Genomic DNA, 8,727 nt, shown 5'->3' with positions numbered 1-8,727 from the left:
TGAGTTATTGTGGTATCCAATTATGTTATCATTTTATATTTTCTCTTCACATGTTTAAAGTAACATAGAAGTCCGAGTAAGATTAGATTGAATATCAATCTATCTTAAAGTGCCTGCAAAGTTATCATTATATAAAGAGATTAATTAATTGAAACTTTTAGTCTTAATTAATTCCTCTAAATCAATAAATTGTTGCCTTCTGTCATCTTTTGCACATGTACCATTTGGCTATTAAAAATTTCTATATGCATATGCTGTATATAAGGAATTAGATGTTCAATCTGAATATTTAAGAAATTATATATCTTCTTTACTTCTGCTTTTTTCATATCATTTTAAAGCTTAATTCAGTGAAGAGTGAAGAATCAACCCTTATGTTTTGTCAGAAAATAATTAAGATTTACATATGTTTAAAATTTTAAGTATTGGTCGTCCATTTAAGATCAAAAACATTATTTTAGATGATTTAGCATAGTCCCTTAGCCTAAGACTATCTACAAAGGACAAAACCTGTTAATATCAATCTCCAAATTTCTTGAGGATATTTTTATGTTCTTACATCATGTTCATACAATGCCTACCACAATTGGAGACATGATTACCTATTTATTGAGCCAAGAGCAAACTATCAATGGTTATGAAGCACAAAAGAAACACATTAGTCATGTGAAAATTCATTATGACATAGTAGTCAAAATCCACTACTATGAAAAATGATTTGCTTTTCTTTTCCAAAAACTATCATCAATGTAAGGTCTTGGATGGATAATATGATGATTATATTTACCTCAAACAATTTCCATAATTCCACCTAATAAAGGTTTTCAGATAGCAATAACTGGGTAGATTTGATTTATTCTTCAATACACTATTTTCAAAGAAAAAATGAGATGAAAATATTTAAGACATGTTATCTCTACAAAATAACTACAATAAATTAGCCTAATATCACTTGCTAATTGCTCTTCCATTTGAACTAGTGCCTTTACATTCACAAGGGAGTGTCCCTAGTGATGGTATGATTTCAACACTTAAGAAAAAATTGTTAAAACACAAAGTGATCAGCACATGAAATATTTGTCATTGAGATGCATGCAAGGAACCAAGGGAAAATGAAAACTTAGTCAAATAATATGAGAGAGATTAAATTTCATTAGTGAACTACAACTATGAATGATGAAATGAAACAAAAATGAACCTTAAATGAATGTAGAATCAAAATAAGGCATTATGGGCTCCCACGACACTATAAAAAAGGACAGTTATTGAACAACGAGATTGAAAGAGCTATAAAGACATGGCACAATCAAACCCTATATGTGTATTAATCAAAGTATTGTTTTCATTATAGTAATGATTATAACATTGGTTGCATAACTAACAGTTCACTTAGTGAGGGTAGCAGTGAATATGGCTGAAAAGGATGAATAACAATTATGGGCACCTAGAGAACTATAACGAGATGCAATTATTCAACCACGAGACTCAGAGAGCTATAAATAACATTGTCTCATTGTTTTTGTAACACCCTCCTCTCACATCTACCCAAGCAACCATGCCAACTGGGGTAAACATGAGACGAGAGGCTACTATGATCAAATTTGACCTCCTAGGTGACCTAAAGGAAGTGGAATCGAAGAAACATCACACACAGTCATCCAACATCATCCACAGAACCTTCAAGAGATAAGTCAGCCACTCAGACCACCTCTCCCTAGGTCCTACTGATGTTTGAGAAACTTAGGGCAGAGTAATTCTCCCCAAACACTACCCAGGAAAGTTATAACGCTCCCCAGACACTGGCAAGGTGCATTATAATGCTCCCCAAATACTACCCAAGTGATTTAGTCTCTAAACTAACACTCTATTTTTCTAGCATTTTGGGATTTGAACCACCTTTTCCGGCCCAAAGCCCAGGACACTGCACAGAATGGAATGATCACTTACAATTGGTAAGAATATAAGGAAACAAGGATGCAAAAGAAATAGGATGGACAATACCATAACCACACCCCTACTAGCCATGATAGGCATTTCATCAAACATTTCATCAACATGTAACCTACGGGTGTAAATAACATAAATAAGTGTAGGGATAACATAATTATCTGAGAATCACCATGAACCATTGTTTCCTCATGTCTTTTTTTTCCTTATCACTTATTGGGTCATAGATACAATATCTATTCAAATACAAGTAAAAACATGTTGAGAGCTAAACATAGCTTCTTCCATAAAATGTACATATAACCAACATAATAGGAACAAAAATACAATGAACATATCAGCCATCAAATCCATATATACATCAGTACATTTGCACATGAAAATCAAGGGAATGAATTTTTCATTAATAAATGAAATGAACTAACTGAATATGGGACTACCACCTTCCACCCGACCATAGAATGGTTGAGCCAAATCTATCTTCAGCCATTCACCCCCGTGCCATATTCCAAGCATGAATGTGGGATCTCATAGAACACATCAATCAAAACTCATCCAGGTCTTCCAGAGGCCATCCACCTCAACCCATCAAATAGTGATTCCACCTCATAGTCAGATATCACCAAAAAAACATCACCATATTGGTCTTCATCCAACATTCCAAGGCTTCCAAAGAGTTTTTCCAACCAAGGCTTCCAAGACTAGTAACTCAACCCACATCTTATACAGGACTTCTAGAGTGTTTTTCCAACCAAGGCTTCGAGAACTAGTAACTTAACACAAGCTATTACAGGTCTTCCAGAGCGTTTGTTCAACTAGGGCTTTTAGGACTAGTAACTCAACGCAAGCTGTTACAAGGCTTCTAGAGCGTTTCTTCAACCAGGGCTTTCAGGACTAGTAACTCAACCCAAGCTAAGGAAACTTGAGAACCAACCAAAAAAATCAATGAAATTAAATCCACAAACACCCTGTCTATCTAGGAAATGGCAAGTCTAGGCAATCCACTGTCAATCTTGGCCATCCTCCATGCCAATGACATATTATAGCCAAGAAACCACATGCATGTGCCATGCATGCCAAAACTAGTGAAGAAACCATACATGCAACTCAATACCTGCAAGCAAACATGATGTAGTTCCTGATGTCGATGCCTTCATGTGAATTCAAACCCTTCCTTTGCCTTCTTGCTCCAAGAATCCAAGTATGCCACACCCTCCAAGAGTGCTCCAAGAATACACTAAGTATCCAAGAATATGAGAGAGAGAGAATAGTGAGAGAGCTCCAAAATTGAATTGATCTAGCCTTCACTGACCAAACTTGCCCACTGATCCTCAGAAGACTTTTTATTAATGAGGTCTCTATTTTCTTCATTTTCCATTATTTTCCTTCATTTTCATCCTCACATGCAACCTGTGACCTTTCACCTTCCTTTTCTCCTAATTTCCATTATTTTCATAAATAAAATGCCAATTAATGCCTCATGCCTTTTCGGAGCCTTAGCCATTGCCTTTTCAATTTTCCTTAGCCATGAACAATGAAATGAACACCCACTACGATGTCCTTCCCACCATTCATCTTGAAATACGTGTCCCATCATCCATGATATTTATATATTTTTACATGGAACTTTCACCAGGGTTGTTATAGAACCCTCTTCCTTTGGGGAACACCGTCCTTGGTGTTCAACGACACTTATAAGCATTGTTGAAAATAAAACATATTTCCTATGGATATTTGTAACACAACTCAGTGCAATAGTCAAAATGAAAGACCTGCTCAAAATCAAAACATCATGACAACATGACAACATACCACATACTGGAGCTTTATAACATAGCTCATTACGGTATTTACAATAACCACATATACACATATGCACATTTGCTCAACCAGCAAATAAAAGAATATGATGTGTGCATTCGCAATAAGGGAATCTAGAGGCTCACACCTCCACCCTCAAGTAATAAAAGGATTCACCTCCTTCCAAGGAAGTCCATAATCCATTGCAAAGTCAAATCTGCATCCAATGTTCAGTGCTACAATCCCGCGCCATTTTACCTCTCAACGAATAGTTAGCAGCCCATTGTTCTAGGGCTCACTCTCAATGTGCATTTGATTGCATCTGGCAATGCTAATGACCAAAACAAATCCATCCTTATCTTCCCTTCTTTTCTACACAATCCCTCGGGAATCCAACCACACCTTTCTTGTAATCAGTCACCTTCCAAGTTCCGTTGGTAACTCCATCCTGGGTAGTCCATCCCTTAGCAAGGCTTACTCACATTGGAAGATACAAAAACCAGACATATAGTTGCCTCAACACATCATACCGATCATAACACGCTCATGGAAATCAATGGACACTACTGGGTACCAATGTCCCACAATGGCCGTGTTCTTGAAGTGCTTTACCAACATACTGTGTCATGTTCCAATTCCTTTTGTTATTGCTCCCAATTCTTGTAGTTGATTTTAACCACCTAACCGAGCATTTCATGCTTCCTGTACCACACACATAGCTTCCATTAGATTTAAAATAAATAAATAAAATTTCACATCATACCTCACTGGTAGCTCGTCAATAAGGTACATTTTCAATCATGTTCACTTCTTGTCACAACAAGTCAAACTAGCATATTTGACCAAATCAACATGTATAAAATATCACATCACATTAGCTCTAAACATAACCATCAAAATCATAAATCACATGTTACCATCATAAACCAAAATCATAATTCACATGTATTCATCATATACCAGAACCATAAATCACATTCATAATAAAACTGAAATAATATACCCATACTTATCCTTTAGTTGATCCTTACCTTCTACCTTGTCTGTATTCCATACACACTCTGGATCGGTTTCCATACTCGATAAATACCAAGTGCCTTCTCCTCGACAATGTGCACACACACATAGTGTACATGCCACACATATAACCACACACAGAATACCACACCATGTAATACATGCATCTACACCTGACATACAACACAACTCATACATCTATACCCGATGTACAACGCCACACAATACATGTACCCACACGGAGTATAACATAATGAGTACACATGTCACGATACGACGACTACACAATGCACATACATAGTACCACATACCTGCAACACAACATATATGTCATGCAAACAATACCACACGTACAACAGTACCATATATACAACATGTACACAATACCACTTGTACATTACACCACCTACACAATGTGTGCACAAAATCACATGTACACAGAACCACCTGCGCAATGTATACATAGCGCCACATGTACACCGCACCACTTATGTAATGTGTACACAATACCACATGTACATAGTACCACATGCATGACATGTATGTGACACCACATGTACACAATGCCACATGCCCGACATGTACACAACACCACGTGCACACAAAAGCAACACATGCACACAACGCCACTTATACAATCATGCACACCACACCATATGTGCCTAGCACCACATGTACAACATGCATGCAACACCACATGTAAATATCACTGCATATCTAACATGTACATAGCATCGTTTGTACACAACACCACATATCCACCTCGTGCAGAGCACCATACACATACAACACCGCATATCCATCATGCACACAATACAATATGTACACATCACCGTATATCCAACATGTACATAGCATCATATATACCCAACATTGAATATGCAACATTCATACAACACTATCTGTACTAACACCCTATACATAGCATTGCATAAACATGTACACACACTATATATACAACACTGCATGTGCACAACATCAGGGATGAAACATGTACAACATATAAAACATATGCATACCAATAATACAACACATCCAAAACCACACTATTCTTACCAAAAAACCTTTCTTCCAGTATCTTATCCATGCTTATCCTAGCATGTCACAGATCACACTGCTTTCATTTCATTGATGTATCCCTTGGTATAACCTATCCATAACATAGACATAGTATAATCACATAATATCAACTCATAACCAAATGATATTGACCTCATATATTTTTCATAACTACTCTTCCCACTTGATTCCTCATGAACGAGGAACCTCTTCACGCCTTTCACTTGCATAAGCAATTATTCCTGCACAAGAATGATCCTTCACAATCCCTATCAGACGGTAACATACATACATATATCATTGTTAGCATAAAACAATCATCACCTTGTTAGATGACAACATATATACATTCATGTATACATATATAAACATCAGTGTAATCATGATCATAAAAAAATACCAGATATCATAAGGTCTAGGCTAACATAACTTCCTTTATTCATGCAACACATGCGAAACATTGAGAAAAACAGTTCCGATGATAGCCAAGGCATATGACACCTCAAATCCATTTAATTTACTTTTTCCTCTTATTTTTCTCATGACTATATTGCCATTGTCCATTTACCACAATGGACCCATCCAATCCAACCGACTGTCATAGTCTTACCTCCCGCTGCGCTTACTCATGCACCAAGCTTCATTGGAATCTTACATTACCTTTTGGGTACCACAAAGCTCTCCTTGAGCTCCATCAACTTTCCTCTTTCCCAACCAATTCCAAAGATTCAAAACAATAAAATAAAACACAAGAAACAACCAAGAAGAAGACCATGAAAACCCATAATGATATGACACTACAACAAGGTGGCAAGGCCTTGCACTAGACATAAACAAAACCACAAATCAATCTCAAAAGACCAAAAGCAGAAGACCAACACCATGACTCAATCCCCATGCTTCCCACAGAAATCTCAACCTGAGCCTTCTTCAATATTTCGTGGCAACCTCTCTTTCCATGCAAATCCCTACATCATGCTATCATAAACACATAATTGTCAATGTATAAATAAGGATAACAATACACCAATTATCTCATCTTTTTGTGCCAAGAATGATGCTTTCAACTGAACACATCCATGCCATCTCTCAAGAGACTCCAATCCTTTAACATATCCACCTGTAGCTAAAGACTAGCTAATATACATGTCAAGTACATGTCCATGAATATAACACATGTCCACATAATGTCAAATGAGATTAAGGTTATGAAGACTTCCTATATGCAAAGCACTCATTCATTTGGAATTAGGGTTTCCAAACATAGCTAAAGGAATTCTTGCCCAATTCCTTTCCTTTACAATTTTTACTCTGTTGCAATCGAGGCTTACTATGCACTGTCACATCACCCAACTATTAGTTATGTAAGCACATCAATTATTACCTTGTCATACTAATGCCAAGTATGTTACCCTGCAACTTCTCACACATGTCAACCACATGTTCCAAATATCAAGACAATCATATCTATCAATTTGAAATCAACCTTTACCAAGACTAATCATCATGTAATAATCCATAGTAAACTCATAGTCATTAGACATAATGCTACAACTATCACCTACTTATACTCAAGTACATATCAACTGTCTCAACACATATGTATTAGTACAATCATCTTAAAACAAGATCATTTGAACATGTACCCATCTTATGAAATTCATCAAACATTCAACCAAATTGAAAACATACCATGTTAAATAAATCAACTAGACACTAAACACTCAAACACCAAATAGATGTCATAGTCAAAGAGTCAAGCACCAAGTAGAAGACATAAGCAAGCTCATAGCTTAATGCATCTCAGGGGAGGAAATCTCATCTACACAATCAATACAGGTTAGCACGATACAACTTCACAACATATTAACATAAATCATGATATCCATAGCTTTAACTAACTAACATGTTCACATTAAAAGCTCATAAGCATTTTTTGTTCATGCATAACAATCACATATGCACAACCAGTCTAAATTAGTACAACACCATATCACAAATATGTTGACTCATACCTGAATATCACAACCATAACCATTTGCATAGGTCAAACCAAGTTAACAAAATGCATATAACATCAAGATCTTCAATTAAATGAGCATAACCATCATGCATATGACCAATCCAAATTACAACATCAAGATCTCAATGAAATAACCATAATCATCAAGTTAATAACATATAACAACAATAAGAAATGCATACAGTCATGTTATTATCATTCATGACTATTTGACACATGTGCATATAACTATACTAATCAACTATCATCTATCATGTATGTACCCATAACATCAAAATACATGTACATAAACCTAATATATATAACTCTAATTCATATAACAATCCATTAACTAACATACCTGCATGCCGAACATACAATACATGTATGACGATCTTCTCTTACCCCAAAGTTCAATGTTGCAACCTCATTATGATGATCAACATCTCCTTCTCTATCTCAGCCAACGCATTAGCATCATAACAACCAATAACATCATGATGACCTAAATTGCATACAATGACTTCACAAGGCATGTTTGACCTATTATTCATGTATAAGTATAGCCATGACCATACATGCATAACAACTCCATATAGACATATAAAACATGAGCACCAAATCATATACACATAATTCTAGCTAGAGTCTAGTCATCAATGCATGACCATATCAACTACACAAATCATGACCTCATGCATGAAAACAACAACCACATCACGTGCACTTAATAACATGTGAACACTGACATGCTGAATACTGCATAATCAACCATACACACAGACATACTCCACAACAACACCTTCAACCTTCACTTGGCTACAACACTACAACCATGATTAACACCATGCAAATACAACAAGCACATGGACTACAACACAATAGGCACACATGCAACTGAC

Source organism: Pinus tabuliformis, chromosome 2_2 (assembly GCF_031772625.1).
Source record: "Pinus tabuliformis cultivar Carrire ecotype Pingquan chromosome 2_2, CPIR1, whole genome shotgun sequence".
Taxonomy (NCBI): domain Eukaryota; kingdom Viridiplantae; phylum Streptophyta; class Pinopsida; order Pinales; family Pinaceae; genus Pinus; species Pinus tabuliformis.
This window is presented reverse-complemented; position numbering follows the sequence as displayed.